The 22,265-nt window shown below is 39.3% G+C and overlaps 1 protein-coding gene across 2 annotated transcripts in view; it reads right to left on the reverse strand.

Annotated features, from left to right (window-relative positions):
- The window catches only part of Ph4alphaefb (prolyl 4-hydroxylase subunit alpha-1), a 162,327-nt gene that overhangs the window by 93,391 nt on the left and 46,671 nt on the right, over positions 1 to 22,265 (reverse strand). Inside the window, exon 1 of one of the 2 annotated variants that reach the window (XM_071698772.1) lies at positions 15,840 to 15,970. The exons of the other annotated variant lie outside the window; for it this stretch is intronic. The gene's annotated coding sequence lies outside the window, so the exon portion shown is untranslated. Of the gene's footprint in view, positions 1 to 15,839; positions 15,971 to 22,265 lie in introns of those variants that run through there. 2 annotated transcript variants of the gene reach the window in all.

The raw sequence follows: 22,265 nt of genomic DNA on the forward strand, positions 1-22,265 counted from the left end.
GCTCAAGATTGAATTAAGCGCGTCTTTGTAAACAGCGGTGCTATATCAAACACACTGGTAGAGAGCTTGCTCAAATTTTGAAAACTCAGATCATTTTATATAGAACTATTGGTTACTTTGCATTGTTGTTTACAACGTTTTTGGTCTAATTAATGCATTAATTAGTGACCTAACAATTTTGGCTTAATAAGATTTTTAATATTTCTTGCACATGTGAGTCCGTGTCGATCATATTTACGGCGTATTCATTTCCGTAAAAGACACATGACACTTTGCACGCGTTGCACAATCGTAGAAAAGGAATATTGACTTTCTCGACGTTTTCTTCTCAAGGAAAATCGATTGCAAATTCATCAAAGAAACTACCATTAAAATTAAGTTCGGGTTCTACCACCTTGCATAAGGAAACCTTCGTAAAGACGACGAAAACCTTTGCGTAGGAAGAGAATTACGAACGTCCATTAACTCTAAAATGGTTATAACAGAGGTATACTGTTCCAAATTTTTCTGATATGATGACTCTCTTGATTGTATCTTCAAATATACATTTTTTATACATTACATCATGCAAGTTTTATCAAAACTTTGTGATACATCATCACCAGATGTGGTATATCATGAAAAAATCAGAGAAATACGAGTACTATCTTAGCGTTATGACGTTAAATCCACCGAAACGTTGTTTTTCCTAAATTGCATTGCGGATTACCGTAAGACAGTAAGACCGACCGACCAACCAACCGACCGGCAGATGCTGGGTAACGGAAGATAGCGCGTGTTCTCGCCGCAACACCGAGAAACCAACAATAAACCTCGAGTGTCTGGGAGGAGATGTCTGGGCGCAACTGACGCTAGAATACCTATATTCTGTGTATACGTTGCATGGCGATGTACGGCATACAATTCGGACGTATAGCGAATGCCGTAGACGTAGACGACGACGAGCAACCGGTGATGGTCGACTTAAGCTTATCTCCCATTCACGGATCCGCGCTGTGTACGGTCTAGTCTGCTCATTAGACGGTCTTGTCGTTTCCCCGAACATTCGCGGCTCAACGTCAGAGATGGAAAAGCGGGATGTGGATCCGTGACATCCCGGATCTTCTTGCGAAAACGTTAAAATCCTTAATTCCGAAAATGAGCTAGGCAAAGTCGTAGAATTAAATTCCGCGCGAATTACTTTTGATTTACCATTAAAAATCTCCGGATATAATTAATATAATAAGATTAAATGTCAATTAATTTTATAATCTGGCCATTCTTTTTTACCCATTGCACGCTCGTATTTAAACTCTCGTGTAATTTCAAAATTTTATTATTAGATTGGAAACTTTAACCGCATATTATGTAATTTTTATCAGAAATTTCAAACGCGTGGTTTTGTACAACAGCGTGGTTTTATGCAGCTTTATAGAACATTACCATTTCGCTTGAAATATTGAAAATCCCGATGGAATTCGGTATTAATAGCGACAGCATGGGGTTATACTCTTTCCGACGCGGTGCATCATTTATCGATGTTGAACCGAGCGATCGATCGTTTCTAAATCAGAGTGGAACAAAGCTAACAGGAGCGCCGCGCCGGCGCAGCTATGAATAATCATGCACGTTGCACACTAAATACCTCTCTATGATCATTTGATAATGGCTGATCAACTCATCTCCATTTCGAATAATGGTTTGTTCATTAAGATCTGATTTAGTATCGAATTCCAAATTCAAGAGCTCTGATCAACCGAATTTTTATTATACCGCTCCGTTACAAAAATAAATTTGTATGCCCGACCAAGTTTTTCGCTTCATATCCATAAATAAATGTTGACGAATTAAAAAATAGATAATATAATATAATATATTTAACAAATAATTATCGATGTCGCAAATACTGATATTACTAGACAATTTAATAAACTATTTTTATATCCAAAAATGTCGAAGAAATGAAATATTCATCTGGTTATACATTTACGTATTAAGTAATACAAATTTCATCACCAAATAAAATGAAGTACACCGAAAAAGCTGCAGCCTGCAGCCTGCGCGGATTAATAAAGTATGGGTCAGAGGCACAGGCGGAATTAGCTGGCGTGATAAAATTTTCACAACGGTCATTATCTTGTAAAAGTGTAACCGACGATATCGCGAGGAGGGACCCTTGGGGGGGGGGGGGCGCACACGAGGAAATAATTACCGCAAGCACGGCAATTAGTTTTGAATTATTATGCCATGGCGCAGCTGCAATTTCGCGGAAATCACTCCCTTAATCCGCCAAGAGTTCGCTTCGGTTGTGCCGTTTGTTCATTCGCGGAATTTCGTCCTTTGTAATCGCGAGGCGCAGGGAGAGACGGATAAATACGTTCCGCGTAACGGAATTTCCATTAAAATTAGGAATATTCGTACGCCGTGCGCGAATTGTTCACGGGCTAACGTTGCTCGGATCCGCGTCCTCTTGTTACGCGTTCTTTCTTTTCTTGCAGCGAAAAATAAATTACGATTATCTCGCGTATATATCTAACGAATTTGGTGCGTTGCGCTCCGGCGCGGCGCGAGCTTTTCCCGGCGTCTCCGAAATTGTCGCGCCGCGACGTTGTTTTCAGGAGAGAAACTTTCCTTCCTGAAAGGGGGAGCAGCTAATTCTCACTAACAAAGTTGCCTCGCCGTTCTCCCGGCGCGAGGAAGATAAACGGTCGCCTTTTCCCGCCGGTTGCTCTCGATTTTGTGAACGCCGCAAGAATGCCTCTTACGTAAAATAACTTAAATAACGCTACGTGGCTTTTGAACACACGATTTCCTGCGCGAAAAGCGCTTCTGAGCGCAGCGCAAGAACCATATTTCGGATTCTGGGCGCTTTCTATATTTGAGTTATGATTCGCCGGAATGATTCGTTTGTGCGAGAGAGCGCGCGGTAGCTCGATCGTGAGATCACAGCATTCACAGTGCAGTTGTCGAACGCGACGGCCGCGCGGAGCAATGTAGCGATAAGAGCACTAATCGCGTAACTTGCGCAGTTAACACGGATAAGAGGCGGGGATTGCACCAAGTGCAGTACAAGTACGAGAGAATTGATTAATTCCAGTCGTGTTGGAACGACCGCCGCGATAGGAGTCGCAATTTGCATTTTCGGGACAAAAAGCAACACCCGTTAGTCGCCGGCGGAGTTTCCACCGAGGTACCGTGCCGGGCACATTCGTATATATTGCCTCATTGTTGCGGCGCAACAATGGCACGAGGGAAGGGAGGGAGAGGAGCGAACAATGTACGTTTGTCATCGGGAAGAACTCCCGGTGTGTTCCTGGGCTTCAGTCGACACGGACAATAATCCGGGAGCTCCTTAGACGCCGCACCGGCTGTGATTTATATTTACTGACACGTCAAACGCGAGCGCGAATAATAGGGCCGGCCGGACGATGAATGCACTCACGGCGCGGGGGCGCATCGATGCTATTTAAGTCTCGCACTTATTTGACGCCGTTTTAATGACCGAGTCCGCGTTCCCGATTTTATGAAAGCTCGTCCAATTTTTTATCGTAAAATAAAATGAATGCGTGACGATGAATAATGAACGGCAGCGAATGGTAGGATAGATCGTATTTATTTCTATTACTGTATAAATTAATTTATCAATACATATATACTCATCACACGTATACACTAATACATCTTCCAACAGTAGAAATTTACTACGTAATGTTTTAATTATTACATAAGTATAAAGAATTAGAATGACCCCTTCCTGCAATTCGCTAGCGGTTTTATCGATTTTACTGTCTCCCATCATTATGGGTTTTGAATAGTCCATACTTAAAGTCAATTTCCTGATGTTTATAAGTTATTTAATAGCTGTAAAGTAAGATCGTTGAACGAAAATAAGTTTATTTAACTTGGAAGTTAAATAATCTGAAAATGTTCTTTAACACGTTAATTCTTTAACATCGTTGCATCTATTTTCGCACGTCATCCTACTCATTCTCGGAGAAATGCGTTGCTGACGAATGTCAACGACGCTGATATCCCTCGGTCTATCTCTCGGAACATGATATGTTACGGCACTCCGTATGCAAATGGTGTACTTTGCTGAATACTGCTGTACTTTGCGAGATGCACGTGCGCGAGCGTAGCGAGGAGGAGGAGGAGGAGGAGGAGGAGGAGGAGGTAAAAACGTCGACGCGAACTTACGGCCCTCATCAAACTATGCCGCCACAATGAGGGTTAAAACGGCTGCACGCAGTCGGGATCAAATATTCCGCGGGGATTACTTTACCGTGGTTAAAAGTAACAGTCGGCAATAAACGTCGGAAACAGTCACGGGAGAGTGCGACGTATCAGCTAATAAACGTTTCATTGCGGTTGAAACCACGCCATTATTTTATTTCCGATTCGCCGCTCCGACGAAATTTTATTCCAGTTTTCGCCGCCCGGATAGATTCACGTTATCGCGAGCAACTTGCGACGAATAAAATCCTATCGGCGCGGATTGTTTTTCACGATCGGAATAGAATTTATATTTCTGTCGGGATTGAAGCACGCGATATATCTGTAATGTTATCGAATCGTAATTACGGTATTATAATTGATAATTCCTGCGCGATTGGTGCCACCTTTATATTTCATTAATCCGTCGAACAATACATAAAGGTGAAAGGAACGAAGAAATATCAATAATATCCTCGCATAAAATGGCAGTAAAAATTCTGTCCAAGAATATACCAATATTTAATTGCACTCAACCAAATACAGTAACCAACGAGACTGGTTAAATGCTCAATCATTTTGCGTTAATTATAGCTACGTAATTAATACATTTACTCTTTACGTTCTCGCAACTACGTTTGCTAAGTCAGCATTTTCGTGAATACACATTTAGCAAGGCTAAACTATATTTATTCCTGTCTGTTTAATTTAAATAGTCTCTAAAGAATCCTTTGAGAGACGAAAAAGGAATTGTTGCAATAAAATATAAATGATTATTAAAGCTGAATGCCATTAACATGTTTTTCTTAGTCGCAGAAAACTCATTTACAGATTACTATAATTATAATAATTAAAAACGTGACTCTGTTGTAATTAATTTAATTTCATCTTATAATTAAAAAATGCGCGAGACCGTAATTTCTTTTTTGCGTAAATTCTGGTAGCATCAACGTATACCTCTTTCAACATTGTAATATATGTACAACAAAGCTAGACGTAATTAGTGTGTTTCCATGTCGCGGCAAAACCCATTTATAAATTACTGTTATTATAATAAGAGTATCATTAGTATAATTATCGCTTAATAATTAAAATGCACTTAATTTTACTCAATTGCACCAAAACCAGATGAACAAGGACTAAACTGCAATATATTTTAACGTAAATTTCTGAATACACACACGTTCGTTGTACTAGAGTATACCATTCGATTAATTGAACAATAATCGTTTTGCGAACCACTGATCCAGCATGTGCTGATTTAACCCTTTGTATGTCAAAGTCGCAGTCGCGTCGTGAGCAAATGTCGCGTTCGCTCCTTTCTAAATCCTTTTCTTTGAAGCATCTCGAACCCCGTTAAAGTTAATCCGCGCCGCGAGACAAAGCATCGCGCCGTATCGCGTCATGTCGCGTCGCGTCGCGTCGCGTCGCGAGAGAAAGTCTCTCCGATACCGAACGGATCGGCAGATGAGCCCGAATGAATGCCTGTTACAACAATCGGATTCTATTACACGCGCGCACTTTCTATTTTCGTGCGGCGGTTGGGGTACGCAGCAAATTAAAGGTCTCCGACGCACGTAATTATCCTGCCGTTGCCGAGATAAATCATCGCGTATTATAAAAAAGAAGAGGAGAAAGAGGAGGAAAGGAAAAAAAAGACAGCTGACGCAATGTCGCGATTATGCGCGCTCTTAGGAAAGAGTCTTCCCCCTGCTCGAGAGGCGGGAGGCGACGAGGAAATAAGTTTAACGAGAGGATAATGGAACCCTTCGTCGCCGCTCGAAACTTTTATTCGCAGGTTTAGTTAACGCCGCCGTGGAAGCGAAAGGGCATTACGTAAATCGCTCCTACCGTCTCTGGAATATCCTACGATTTTCTATTAGTTGTCATTTGTGACGTAAGCCGGAATTGCATCCTTCTGCAACGTGACTCTTTCACCTGCGACCTCGACCCGCTGACAAAATGCGGAAGTCATTGGTTCTCCAATACTATTATCAAGAGAAAATTATTCTATATTGAGATACGTACGATTTACTCTCTCAAGACAGCATGGCGTACAAATCGTACGCGCGAAATCGTACCTTTAAACCGAAATCCACATACGCGCACCGATTTTATTAATATAAACATTTTCTGAGAAACTGAAGTAATCTATAAATAAAAAAAAATTTTTTTCCTTTTTATGACTGGCTGTAAAAGTCGCGATTTCTCGATACCTATCCTTGCGTGTGGAGAACTTGGGTTTCTACATGCTTTCTCGTGATGCGTTCTTACGTAACAGGATGTAAAGAATTGAAAAAAAAAAAAATTAATGGCGAAATGAAAAATGAAGTAGCAACTGAATGCTGCTAACGTTTCTCGTTGTAAATCGGATGTAATGAACGAGCGCTTGTGCTCGATTGCCCCAAATCGATATTGCAATCTCACACGGCACGGACTAATACATTCTGTCACGTAACGCGACCAACGTAGTGCGCTACATATTGCGTTATATTCGTTACAGTACTCCCGCTAGCTGGCGGGGTATATGCAGGATGGCCACAAATATTTACAAGTCGTCAGCATCCACGGTCGGTTTCCGTCGTTGCACGAGAGAACTGTTTACTGGAAGCTAGTTACCTACAGGTTGGCATAGCAGCAGCAGCCACGTAAGCAACCACCGTCCACCGTGCGTGTCGCTCGTCTCCCCGGAGACATATATACGCGCGTGCCTCGTTTAAATATCAACGAGTGGGACCGAGCGGGACCGAGCGGGACGAAGAAAATGAGAAAGGAAAAAGGACGCAAAGAGATCGTTGATGAACCGCGTGCTGGACCAGGTCGAACAGCTGGATGGACGAGGTACGTATGCACACTCTATATATACATTACGCACACACATACACAAATTTAGGAAGATAGAGAGTAAGAGAGAAACACCAGGAGAGAGGCGCAAAAGCGCACGTCGAAAGCGTGTATCAATATTGGTCGAAGCCGCCTAAATGTTGGTCTATGCTATCAGCACCGACTGAATACATTATTCATGCGCGATAAAGTATTCTCTGAGCCGAAGTGCACGTACGCGCACACATGCCGGTTCACCTAATAGCGTTTCCAGCCAGGAATATTTTAGGAAGTTTCTTGTTTCTCAGGGGTTGCACGGTTTCTCGAGGGCTCGTCATGTCACGATGCACACTTATTTTCCCATACGCGCGTACATCCTTTTTCAGCGGAGTCGCGTAAAATTTCGGGTGGGTATGAGGTATTTCCAGATGTGTAGCGCGCGAGGTATAAATAGATCTATGGATGAATTGAGAAACGCTTTTTCTCTCTCCTCCAAGGGAATAAACGAAAAAGTAAAAAAGTCTCGTCGAAATTTTCGCGTGTTTTTTACGTATTTAAACATGTTCGGATATCTAGACATATTAATAAGTGTACATAACCACCAGTTCAGTATATAATTTATTATCGAGAGGACTACAAATCGAAGATAAAAGCGTTATCGCAGAGATTAATCGCTGTCAGTCAATGGTCTATTCCAGTTTCCTCATTTAAAATATATTATATGTATTACCGCGAGAAACATAGAATATACCATGTTGAATGTGATAAACTAGCTCATATCTATCTTTAACCGAAATCTCAATCCCTTGTTTTCCGTTGTTCGCTAAAAAACATGATATTAGAGATGTAAAATAAGCGATAGTATTTTCAATCATAATAGGATTGAATATAAGTAATAAGTTTAATGTTTGAAAAAGATCTATGTGAAGTTGAGATGTTCCTGCGTAATATTCAATATTAATGAATCGAATTACAGTGCAATGAAAATCTGAATATCATCCGAAGAGTGGAATAAAAAAAATGTCACGTAAAATTGCAATTTTAGAAAAGAAGAAAGAAACAGGAATTCTCGATGCGTTCCCGGAAATCTGTGGAATTTTGGCGTGGAATTCGCCAGACAGTGAAAAGGAATTTCTCTAGGCAAAGAGGCAAAGAGCAGATATCCCATTTTACGCCGAACTGTTACGGCGGCACTGCCTCACCCTCCGTTCTTCTTTAACCGCATCGGGCTAACGAGGATCAATTCCTATGAACTTGAAAAGGAGACGATTAATTAATTTATCGGTTAAAAGTCGGGGGTAGATAAATATACCGATAACGAAAGGAGTTCCTGATAAGGACAAAAAGAAAGTCACGGAGGATCATCAGGAAAGAAGAACCGAGAAAAGTTTCGGTGTCATTTGACGTGCGAATCGACGTCACTTTTTAATTAGATTTGCTCATTATAGTTAACATTATAGTTAAGTATTACATTAGCATATGAATATTGATTTCTGTTCGACTATCAGGAAATAATTTATAATAATGCGATACGTGCAACTCTCTGTTTATCACGTTTAATTGAAAAATAAAAATTCAAGCTATCAATTTAGATTGATCATTTCATTAAAAGCCGAATTGACGATACGCATATTATTTTCAAAATACCGATGGTCAGTTACTATAATAATTGTAATGCGAATCTCTCGAAATTTGATATGAATAACAGGAAACCTTTCACATATTACATATGTCATTTACAATGGTAATCGGACCCATCGCGGCATTGAATAGCTAAAATCACCTGTGCGAGGAGAACGTCAGATTATGCAAAATTTGAACATGATCAATGGAGAGCCATTCTGAAATCTGTGATTTCAGATGCAGGAAGGGCACGCCACGTTTCTCCTCAATTGGCTCAATTGCAGCGTTACGTCGCGTACGTAACGTTGAGATTAACAAATAGATCCGAAAAAGTAAACTAGGGCAATAAACAAAGCGCAGCGCGATAAATTGTATGAACGTAATTAATTGTACGAGCGGGTTTAATTAAAAGAAGCGACTCAACGAATGTAACATAATTGTAACAAGTCACTCTTCGTTTTCGTAATTACGTCGCGAATTGCTATTTAGGTACATTCGGTTTAAAATCTGTGACAGCTACTTATTGAAATATTAATCGCATTTCCACTGAAAGCAGAAAATTACCGTCGTTCTTAGCATAGCGTCCGATTGCGACGCTTAATCGGTACAAAATCCGACCCCTCTCCCCCTCCCCCCGTGTTTTCTACGAATACATCGTAATTACCAATTAGAAGTAGCGACTAATTACGAGTAATTACGAGAAAACGCCGCGCCCGTAGCGATGGGTTGTTCTTCTAATTAGATATCGGCGCAGGCGTCGCGCGATGCCGTTGTCGCATTCCATGCAGGCAACGACGCGCTATGCCAACGCTGCGCCGCGCCGCGCCGGTCGATTCGCGCTCGCCCCGTGCGATTCACCGATTGCTAATTAATTGGCGTACTAATTACGGCGACGTGACTTCGACACTACTCGCTTCGCCGTTTACCATGGAAATGCCACAGCCTCTTTCCCGATGCATTATGCGCGTCGACGTATTGCGGCAACGATATTCTGCGGCGTTACGCAAATTTTATTTAATTTTGGTAATGGGTTACGTAAAGAGCATACTTAAAGTTTCTAAGTGGTTGTCGGTCGGCATTTATGGTACGGAAAATTCTTCAATTATATTTGTAAGCCAACATTTCGTTAGAGAGCTTAATTTTTCGAAAGTAAACTTTCGAAAAAGTCATATATATCTCTTTTAAAATATCGCATAATAAAGCGGAACGTCATCGTCCACGTCAAATAAATATATTTAATGAAGATAATGAGCTTTTCTCAATCAGGGAGGATCATAAATAATACTTCGAAATTTCCGGCTGTAATGCGCCCCTAAGTGGACGTACACGAACTAATTGCTCCCATATATACGGTTTAATTGCTCCAACTGCAGCAGCAACGGAACGATTCTCAGAACTTGCTATCAAGTGAGAACCTGCTTAAAGAAGTTACTCCTCCTTTCCGTTCGTATCTGTAAAAGATGCGGCGATATAGCGCTTGTCTTAAGCACCGACGCCGCGCCGCGACGGTGCGATGTAATAAAATGAAGTTTCATATTACGATGCCTTAATAACTATTAATTTCCATCTCTTTAACCCTCTAAATTAATGAATATTTTACGAGAATTTATGGTTCCGCATGATATCCCGGGCTATCAATAAGGCTTGGAAAACCATGGAAAAAAAACTTACATTACGTTCTTAGAAAAATAAATATGAGATTAAACAATCGATTTTTCCTTTTTGTTGATTGAATCGCAAACTGTCTTATTGATTTGTCTTATTACGAAAATAAGTCTCGAAATAATTATAACGATAACAAGAAACAGATTGTGTCGTTAAGTCGGTATCGCGCATATGTCATGGGTCAAGCGGTAACGGATGGTCAAACAATTTAAAAATACCATTCGGAGAGAAAAATCTGACAAAACACAAATGGCGAGCATACGTTTGAAGACGGAACGACGGACGTTCTATTTATTTTGTGTTTTTTTTTTCTCAACGATAACGACGCTGATCTGGATTTGCTGTTAACAAAAGAGCTTGAAAGCCTCTCACGGATGTATGCAATTGCAAATATTTGATTTGTAACGGTGCAATGTTTGAACAGCGGACGCGCAAAAATAGAAAAACGCGGAACGTGACGCGCGACAACAGTGCGGTACTGATAATTCCCTTTGCGATATTTTTTACAAAAAACAATAATTTATCTCGCGTATATGTAGCAAAACTGCTTGCTGGCACAGCTGCATATTTTATTTTATACTATCAATACTATCGTGGCACAGCTTATTTCATTTTATACTATCATTACTATCATGGCAAATGTCATTATTCTTTATGTAGAATAAAAAGATTTCTTAAGAGACTCTCGATTGATCGAAAGTGCCGATGGCGAAGTATCTGTATAATTATTTTGTTTTATCTTTCAACATTTTCAGATAGCCGAATAATTATTAATTTCATATTTCAATTTAGTTGATGTTATGTGCGTACATGTAAGTTATCAAAAAACAATTACTTTATCCAAGTTAATTTTTAGGACAAACCAAATATCCATTCGAGATACTCTCTTTGATATTAATTCTTCTACGAAATTTTCGCGAATGGCGTTAATACGCTAACAGATGCAAATTACATAATCGCATCCGTGTTAATTAATACGTCTGAGTCAGCTTTGTGCACGGAGATTCCCAACTAATGGGCAAGCTCTCGAATTTCATGATGCGTACTTGTCCATATGTACGTAATGCTATTTCACGTAGCATTCCACGAGATAAAAATATTTGCAAGTTACTATTCGATGCAATATAACGACGCAATTCAATATTATATAAATTAAACGATATTTCTCGCAATAATAATGAATAAATACATTCTTCTTTCGATAATCCATATTATACATCTGGATAATTCTCTCTTCAAATAAATTAAGAGTAAAATATCTCGACAATTATTGCAGATGAGTAGATATATATGTTAGAAAAAGAAAATATTACGTCAATTTCGAAGAAGAAATATTTGTTTCAACAAATCGTGTTCAACAAATCGATTACTCGCGTACCGCACGTTTCGAGTGACATGGAAAACTTTTCGCGATGCAAATTGACGTCGATTCGTACGTGTCAAACGGCTGGTCCTCAAAAATTGAGAGCTCCCCGCGTAGCATAACTATTTGCATGTTGGCATTGTAACGGTATGCTATTGCTGCAATCGCCACGACGGTTTTCACCGTTACGCGGTGCAGTTTCACGGTTGTAATCGAAATGGTTGCACCTCGGGGAACCGTGCGGTTTTCGCCGCGCGCTGTTTGTACGATCTTCCGGGGGCATATTATGCGCCAAACCAAAAACCACAGACGACGAACTTCGCGGACCCAGTCATGATTAAACCAGTATTAAACCCGAGCTCCGGAACGCGGGTACGTTGGTACACTTGGTACGACGACGACCAGTCGAAGTGGTGCTCGTGTAACAACAAACTTCGGCTATGAACTCCACGAATCTGCCAAGTGCATTTGCGATCTGCGAGGATCGTTCTTTTCGAAGTGGTTTCTATGAGATTAGCGATCTCGTTAACGATTAAATCGACACGCCTCGATGTCTTTTCTTTTTTCTTTTTCTTTTTTTTTAGAATAAGAATCAATGACGTAAATAATCGGTTAATTTGAGTCGATTAAAGCCCCCGATTGCTGCAAACGTGATTTATTAATAAAAATTTGAAGCGATTGAGCGATTCGGCGAAAGAAGTACTCTTGTCGCTGACATTTATCGAAATGTCAAAGTTCGCGCGTCAAGAGATTCACCTCACGCTCTAAATTTGCGTACTGTCCATTGTCGAGAGAATTAACTATCGCTAAATTTATAGCCAAGCAGATTTTCCATGGGAATAGACGGTAACGTTCCTATTTACCGTTGAATTCGGCCCGTTTGCGATCGATCGCGATCAACTGACGAGTTAACCGCGCTAAATCCCACGGGAATAGCCGTACAGGTCAACCTGTAAATCCGTACGCAATGAAGAAACGAAATTTACGGGAGATACGTGTAAGCACGTCCCAGTATAAAATCGTCTCGCCGGAACTTTCGAAACGACCGATTCCTGCAATCGCGTAGAAATATTTAAAGTTTCGACCCCGGAACGTTCGAAAAATAAATAGCGGCCAGCTGAATTTTCAATATAAAAAAAAGGAAAACTTTTATGTATAAAAAGAATACATATCTATGAAAAAATGTGCGAATTCTGATACACTCTGTACTACGTGTCAAAACTATGCGTTGTGATTTATTGTTTTTAGAAAATTGATTACTGTATAAATTGAATACGATACTTCTGAGTAGCGTATTGCATGACTCTCAATTATTAGCACGCTACTGATATTCAACTTTCTATGTTATTCATATTTAATTAGTTCTTTGTTCAAGATTTACAATTAGTATCTTCATCTGATTGTACATGTTATACGAGGCAAGAATTTTTAGCTGCTCCCACGGACTACCTTAATTTCGCAACTTTTGTTTCCCCCCCTCTCTCTCTCTCTCTCTCTCTCTCTGTCTCTGCTCTCGTATTCTTGCACAGAATGATCGCGTAGATCACGATCTCTTTTCCCCGTTTTCACCTCTTTTCTTTGTTGCGTCCCGTAAATCATCCCGTAAACATCACGAGTGAATGCGAGGATACACTCTCAGAAAATTCACACTATACTCGAGCAGCACCTAAAATTTTGTTCTTTATTTCTTTTAACTGTCAACTCCATTATCGATGACGAGACTTTAATTAAGAGTCAACTTCACATACCCTCGGTTGATCAAAGCACGGAATTTACGTTATGTTCGGATATTAATCCAGAATAGGCAATAAGTCTGACCACAGACGGGTCGTCCGATGACATTCCGCGACGGTTTAAAACCCATTAGGGTCAGGATGGATTAAGAGGAAGTGACCAGAGTCCATTTAGCGCGTGTTTAATCGATTGCTGACTACTCGAATAACCACGGTGGAAATTGACTTACCGACAGACCTCTCCGCGCCACCTCTCCACATCCCTCTCCTTCACCTGCGATCCCTTATTACATATAATAAAAGTATATGCATGAAAGGCGCAGTAAAAGTGCATAATTCATGCACTCGCGTTTCGTGAAATAGCAGTCGAATTTTTATCAAGTTTCACTGAAATTTTACTTCAACGACTATTTCAGATGCGAAAAGTGAGTTCTCTCTCTTTTTCTCTCGCGAAACATATGGGCTCCTTGAAATGAAAGTTTCAATGTGTAAATCATTTTGAGAGTCAGGTATTACTTAAAAATATATATTTTCTGTACAATTTTTGTAGCAGCATAACACATATATTTTGTTTTTATACAACTGTAAATATATATTTATTTATTACAATATTTTTTGACATATTTGACAAAAATTACATTTTGACGACGAATGCGTCACTATACATTTCACTTCTGAACGTGTTCGATACTTGGCTAACTGTTAATTAACGAAGGAAAGTTTTCGGGATATCTATCGAGCTCACGTGGAAAACGAGAGGAACGTGAAAGGAGCGAAAAGGACGAGGCGCAGAAGAGGAGTCGGTTAATATCTTCGGAACTCTGCTAACAAATTGCGGAAACGAGCTCAGATTACTATCGACGATTTTCCTGAAACTTCCTGAGTGGCGTATCTAATCAAAATCGTTATAGAGAGTTAGAGGACATCAGCGAGATTCGTTGTTATATTTATTCGTATCAAACAATGATATATATATCTTGTCATGTATGGCCGAACACTCTCATAAATAATACGACTTTGTGAATATAAAATATTCACGACATACTAATTAATAATCTATTGCATATTTGCTCGTGAGAGATGAATACGCATGGCGAATAAAAATGGCAACTTTGCGCAAACACGTCTCTCTCTCTCTCTCTCTCTCTCTCTCTCTCTCTCTCTCTCTCTCTCTCTCTCTCTCTCTCTCTCTCTCTCTCTCTCTCTCTCTCTCTCTCTCTCTCTCTCTCTCAGATTTCGGTTATTTGAAACACTTCTTGAGTTGAAAGAAAACCATATTTTTGCCTACGATAAAATTTTAAGTTACAGACTCTTACTGTAATAGCCAAATTCTAATTTTCGCAAACACCTCGTCATGTTTTAAATATTCTTGTAAAAGATTGTTCGATTTCGATTACATAAAAAATATATATATATTTTTGCTTTCCAACCAAAAAATATTAATTTGCCCTAAGTATATCCTTAAGAACTGCATTTTGCATGTAATAATATTAAATAATATGCGGTACATGACTGTGCACGTACTATGAAAAAAAAAACGAAAAGATTCATTCAATTCTTTTCCATACAAAAAGGAAATAAAAACTCGTTAAACATTTTCTTCATCTTTGCAAAAGTTATAAACGTCTCATGTTTTTCTTTCGTTATTATCTTAATCGCGCTACTATCCTAATCGCGTAAAAACGATGGCACGTTAGGTGAGAACATGTTACGAGGGTCGAGGTTTTCTCGGTAGCATCGTAAAGAGTTCTAACTGGAGACTCCGTGGAATGTCGAGAAGGAAAGCCTGCGAGTCGTACGTAAGACAGTTTTTGATGACTCTTAGTGACACTTGTTGCAGAGTGAACATCGGTAGAACGATGTACACGTTGGTCCTCTCGATTCTTTGCGGCAGTTCACTCCGCCTAACGCCACGGTACTTGAGAAACCACGGCGCAGGAAAGAAAACGTCGCGCTGGTCCACCAAGTACCTGTTTCGTTTTGCCCTAAGCATTATTAATCTGTCTATTCGAAGCAGATATTTCGAAGAAAATATTTCAGAATGTGTGGATAAACCGGCGAGAACAGAAGCCTTTTACTAATCTCTTTATGACAATCTCTATTAGAAACACGAAACAATTAACCCACGACGATTAATTTTATTGACAAAACAATTTGTGCAATTAGGTAAATATAAAATAATTTAACTAATCTGGAAATATGGATAATATATTATATTCATTTTTTTAGTATTTTAAGAATAAAACTGCGGGGCAATGTTAGCCTATATTCCTATAATATAAACGTTGGTTTGCTCTCAAGGCAAGACTTCGTATCTTTTTATGCCTAAGCATTATTGATACTATTGCAAATTACGATTATCCATAACTCGTTAGAAATAGTCTATTGCATACGGATTATTACCGATATAATATCGGCAAGATGATGATTATTACACATACCTGACACCCGTTTCTTTATTGACGAAAATCCACGGATGCGTATGAAACGTGTTTATTTCTCTGTAGTCTCCAGGTGATAGATCGCCATAACTAATTGCCTGTCCTTGATAATCCATCCAGTATAAGGTAATAGCATGAGGTGTCGTGTTAATAAATCTGACGAAGGATTCGTGTTGACTGTTGAGCGACCGGAATATCGGTCCCCGTTGTTGATTTTCATCCATTTTTTCAATGCTTTTTATCCGTCCGCTTCCTCTTCTTATTTTTGTAATGGAATTTCGAGTCTTTACTAATCTCTCTTTCTTCTTTCGCCACGAGAACTGGAATTAAATGTTACGAAAGAAAGTTAATTAAACGGCGGCATTATACATTCGAGCTCGATAAATATAAAAACTGTGTTATCTAAATCTTTGTTGTGAAATATTCTCTCATTGTAAATATCTTCTTTTTTCTATTTTTACACAAACAAACTAGTATATATAATCGAATCTGTTATAAATAGATTAATTTTTTTTATATAATCGAAACTGGGCTTTTAGTTTGGCAAACAGAATTTTTTCAATCGCTGTATTTCGTTTCTCGGACTAAAAAAATGGTGTATCGATGACCAATAATCTCCTTAAAGCTTCGATTTGCCTTTCAACATTTTCGACAAACCGAATTAAATCCCCGCGGGTGATACGAAATACCCGCGAAAATCTGGTTTGTCACGGCCAAACAAGCCTATATACATATATATATAAATCGATTTACCAAGCAAGGCTGCATCGCTTGAATTTGAGAAACGAGAGAAAGAGAGATAAGGAAAATCGATTGCGTCGCAAGAATTTACGCAAGTCAATTAAATCCGATTCGAATGAGATATTCCACGACTCGCGTAGCATTGAAAGCATCTAACAAATTTAGGAGTCCAAACAGAGTAATATAATATAATAATAATCTTATAAAAATAAAATCTAGTCTTATCAAAATATATGTGCATGTAAGATAAAACTGATATAAAAAACAAGTAGATATCAATACAACAACTATCAATATATAATATGATAAAAATAAGAACTTTTCCTTTAAAATTTCGAGGCTGGATATATATTTCACTATTTATCGTGAAATATCACGATTTTTTAAATATCTTTCGTATATATGAAATAAATTCATAATAATGACATCGAAGATCCGATTACAACGCACGCGACATTAAATCCGCTTAGAGAACGCGCAAGAACTAATTAGTTGCGCGAATGATTAGCTGCGACAACGAGCGTGAGGGTGGAGAATCGAGCGAAGCATTTGCGATTTTAGCGGAGTTCTGAAGAGTCTCAAAGAGCTTCTAGAGACGATTACAGAGAAAGAGAGAGAGAGAGAGAGAGAGAGAGAGAGAGAGAGAGAGAGAATGGCGCGTTTTCCAGGATTGTAAACAGACGAACACAGACGTTCCCATCTGCTGTAACTTGCATTTTCGCCCTTCGGCGTACCGTAAAATCAAGCAATCCGTTAGAGACGATCCGCGCTCTCGATGGCTTACAAAATAGCGAAACAATGCCGACAAACGTCGAAACTCCATTACGGCTTTTTGCAGAGGCAAGGCAAGCGGCAGAGCGGGCGAGAGAGTAGGTACATGCGAGCAGAATTTCCCTGATATATATTATGTACGAACTTTTGTGCGCGCGATTGTGCATTCTCGTCGTGTTTCGACTTTTGGAATTAACCTGGTTGAGAGAGAGAGAGAGGAGCCTTAAAGGCGTCAATCGATTTTATGGCGATTAGCCATACAGTATACATCATAAAGAGAGATTTATCGCGAGTGATATAATCAAATTGCATAATTTTCTTGCACATAGCATCGATCCCCTTTTCATCACATCATCCGATTTATCGGAACGACTTAACGGCGACGCTATCGATGAGAAAAATGGTAAATACTTCGATGGTCAAAGTTCAACAAAAGCACCAACGGGAAGGAAAAGTTCTCCGAGTTTTGTCGGTTTTCGGAAATTGGTTCGCGATTCGAGATGTGACGCGCCGTAGTCAGAATTAGCGACGACAGGGAGAACGAGATTTACGTTCGCAGAGTTCCGGCAATAAGAAGTTATTCCGTATATCTTGCGAGATTTATCGTGACGACTCTTTCTCGCGGGATACGAAGTTTCGGCGGAAGTTTCATCCGTACTTGAATTCGAAAATTATGCCTGTATATCATAAAGATAATCGCATATCTCATTCGTCTTATTTCACCCGATCAATTTTGTTTGTATATGTGTAAATAGATAACGCTATAAATGAGTATTAATCAACTTTACGATTAATAAATCGATCTTTTCTTAACTTTAACTAAAATTTCAAGCTTTCCTAGCCTGATCTATTTTGTGCTAATATAAATCTATTATTAAATAGATAATATTACTATTATACATTCTTATTATCCGAAATATTCAAGTTTAGATCTGATTTCAAAATTTCTGAACATTACAACATTCTGACTGGAATATTTTGTCAGATTAAGAACACTCCAGATTCGAATATTTATAAAAATCCAAAGCAGTAAGAGCAGTACAGAGGTATTCAATTATAATAACATCAAAATTTCTCTTACGACTTGCCAATAATAACGAGATATAATTGAAGTATAGAAGTAGGACGACTGGAATTCTTCATAGATACCCGGTTGCCCGGTTAAATTTATATTTTATCACCGACACGCGAATCTGCTGCAAAAATTGTGTAACAACTAAATTACTCCGCCCGCGCCGGGAGAAATATTTCTGCGAGCTGGAGCCCTTCGTACGCAGCGTTGTGAAATTTTTCGGGGACTCTCAAAAGCGAAAATAGCGTTCATGCAGGAATCCGATCACGGCGACGCCAAACATACCGTAAAAGCGTATAAAAAAAGGGGGGAGGGGGAAACGAACCGAGCGAGGCGTTACATTAATTCGCATTTTTGGTAACGAACCCCGCGGTTTTGCTCGTTCCAAGTGACACACGTGCTCTTTTTTTCTCTCATTTTTTGCGTAGCTTTTGAAAATATTTCGCTGAAAAAAAAATTGGACAGATTCGCCGCTTTGACAGGCGCCGATTACCTTAAAAATATAATAAACGGCAAGCGCTTTGCGCCTAGATGAATTGATCAACTTGCGGGACCGGTCGAAAAATTGGTTTCTACTGTAAAAAACAGTTTTTCTAACGGGTTTTCCACGTGATACTCGATCTACAGGATAACTGCAATGATATTTTGAACTGCAATTAACAATGCATTAAAGCGATAAGAGATTTGAGCGGTAATCCATCTCGTTTTTTCATATCTCGCGGTAAGAAAGCGAGTGCATTATCGTCGATCACCCCTGGTTTTTTTGCCGTTTGGTTCTTCCCTAATTACGTATACCGATGGATTAGAGCCTCTTAGAAAGCTGATAGGGATTGAATTGAGTGGCAATTACGCCACTAAATACGCGTCGTCTAATTCACATTTCAGATCACTGTGATTTGCGCGATAATATATACTCGCGCGGAAATCGAGATAAAAGCATTATAAATATTTCGTGTTAAACTCGGTGTACGATACTACATTCCCTTTGACACGAGTTTTATTCAATTGTATGATATTTGTCGTTAACGATTAAGCTGAAAGAATAATGTGACCCCAATATTCCTATAAAACGGATATTTTACGAATAATGATCAAATTGCGTATCATAAATTCTGGCTAATAACGTTAATAATACATCTTCCAATTTACCTTCCAAATTTATCTTAACATTTTAACAATACACGATTGAAATATATATCAACGAATACGTTCGAATACTTTCTATTACTTAAACGCTTCTCTCTGCAAGAAAAGAGAGAGAATTGCGAAACTTTGCCATGCTCCGTGTTTCGTTATAATTTTAGGATTATCCGCCTATTTTTCATCAAAGGTGTAGAGTTAATCACGTTTTTCAGTCATTCCGATATGATAAATCGAGAAAAGAGACACGCATTATTAATGCAGGGTTGATTTTTTACCTGGACAGTGCACTCCCGGTCGTGCGAATAATTAGAAAGCACGCAAGCGAGAAATCAAGCTGCCTATTTCGTCTGCTCGTGCCGTAACCAGAGATTGCCAGAGACAGGCGGAAACCGTCATTGTAATTCGCCTGGTAATTCGTAACTAATTCCGCAAAATCGCCATGAGCACAAAGAGCTGCGGTAACATTTCGACGATAGTTCTCTCTTGCCTAACGAAACCTCGTTTACCGCGGCAGAGACGATCACTGCACAGACGATCACTTTACAGCGTGCTAAATAAACGCGTTGAACCTGTGTATTCGAAGCGAGTCGATAATTAGACCGCTCTCAGACAGACACGCAATTATTCACAATGTTTACGTTGTGTTATACTCGTTACAGTTAGACGTTGCGTTTTACACGAATTTTCTCCAATTATCGGGTATTCAATGTCGGAAATCTGAAATCCATAAAGAAATTACGGTAATGTTTTACATCAGACCATTAACCGTGCAATAATGATAATATTTCTTTTTTTCATTAAACGAGAAGAATTAAAACTCGTCCAGATATAAAATTGCGAAAATCCAGCGAAATTGGACATCGATTAAACTCATGAATTTCTCGATCAGACAGAAAAGAGCGAGAGCGAGAGAGAGAGAGAGAGAGAGAGAGAGAGAGGAGAGAGAGAGAGAGAGGACTATTGATATATCTATTTGCGCCAAAGCGAACCTGATAGATTTATCCTGCCAAACGGAAGCGATATATATTTGATAAACTAAGGGAAGATGGAGCGATATCCAATAAGTTTCTAGATCGCTCGGCAATTCGTGCAAAGAACGATAAGATATATCTCGTTTCCTTTGTAAAATAGTTATGTAAAGGCAATCATGATAAAATATTGATAAAATAAATCTCTCTAGATGTAAGTCACGCATAAATCTAAAAACTATAGATACGGATGCATTTATGGTTCGCAAATAAAAATTGGAAATTTAGGCAGCGACAAAACCAAGATGTGTGTGTGTGTGTGTCTTATACGTTACACGTGGTTTAGAGTTAGTAAAGTCGACAAAATACTTAATTCTATCGCAAGGAATAAGAACGCGATATGATTTTGCACGATTCCGAGCACGATTCGGTCCAACTGGCATTCGTAATTCGCTCGTTCGCTCGGTTCGCTCGGTTCGCTCGGTTCGCTCGACAGATGTATGCACAGTCGTCTGCAGCGAGAAGACGACGCAATATTGAGGTTTGCAGCTTCGTCAAGTATTTACTTAGGCCGAGCAAGAGACTCGCAGGGAGAAACAGAAACCGCGAGACGCAAACCGAGAACGAATACTTTATTATAGCGCCGCGTGCCGTCAGTCTTGAAAGTACAAAGGGACCGCGCGCCTCGAATAGCTTGTCACACCGCACGCCAAATGCGCAACGAAAATAATCTTCCGACTCTAATCTCGAGCTCCGTTTAAGAAATTTAGAAATAGGAATAGTACTACACTCTCACAAAACTTTTTTACGACTTTTATGAATATCAATACTTTGCGTAATATTCATAATACACGAATTATATATAAATTTATCACTTTCATCTCTTTGGATTTGAATAAATTATTGTGACATGAATATATATATATATATAATTAAAATTTTGAGGCCTAGTTTATATAGCCAAGATGTATTTAATCGTAACGATATACGGTAAAAGCAAAGCAACTGTATAAAAAGATGAGATATACATTTTTCTAGCAACAACTTTTCTACCGCGGAAGTGGCGATAATGTTAATCAGACGGGATTTACGCTGCTCGAATGCCATTGCATTCTGTTACCATTCGTTTACTACCGGAGACGTACCAATGATCTATGCTGTCGATTACACTGGTAATTTCAAGCACGTAGTCGCGTCCCGCTTTGTGGGTGTCCACAAAGGTTGGCAAACAAACGAGAACGCCCATTGTATATCGATTGTGTCGGTATCGATCGCGAGGACAATGGGGGTAATTGAGCATGCACATTACGACCACTGAATATTCAAATCTATATTTCGGAATAAAAATGAAAGCGAAAGCGAGGACCGAGGACTCTTCTTTAATTCGGTTCTCTTAAACTATGTTTTCTTATATTTTCCTATGCGCTAAATGAAGTAGTTTTATTGGTGATGAAAACGAAGAAGAAACGGGTTTCGCTTTACGTAAAAAGAAAGAATGTATCAATAAACAAATATGCTTTTCGGTCAGCAAACTAAAACATTTGGAAAATAAAATGGTATTTTTATGGAGCCATGATGGGGGGGGGGGAAATCCACTCTCAGCACCGGCATGAATTCAGAGAAGAACGGGACGAGAACAAATTTTCGCAATGGAAAAGACAGGTGGTCGCCTCCATTAACGGAGATCGAATCTGCTCACGAGTTTTCTAATGAGAACCCCATGTGAGAACG

This window comes from Temnothorax nylanderi, unplaced genomic scaffold (assembly GCF_030848795.1).
Source record: "Temnothorax nylanderi isolate EJ_2023f unplaced genomic scaffold, tnyl_v1.0 TNYL_tig0016_pilon, whole genome shotgun sequence".
Lineage (NCBI taxonomy): Eukaryota > Metazoa > Arthropoda > Insecta > Hymenoptera > Formicidae > Temnothorax > Temnothorax nylanderi.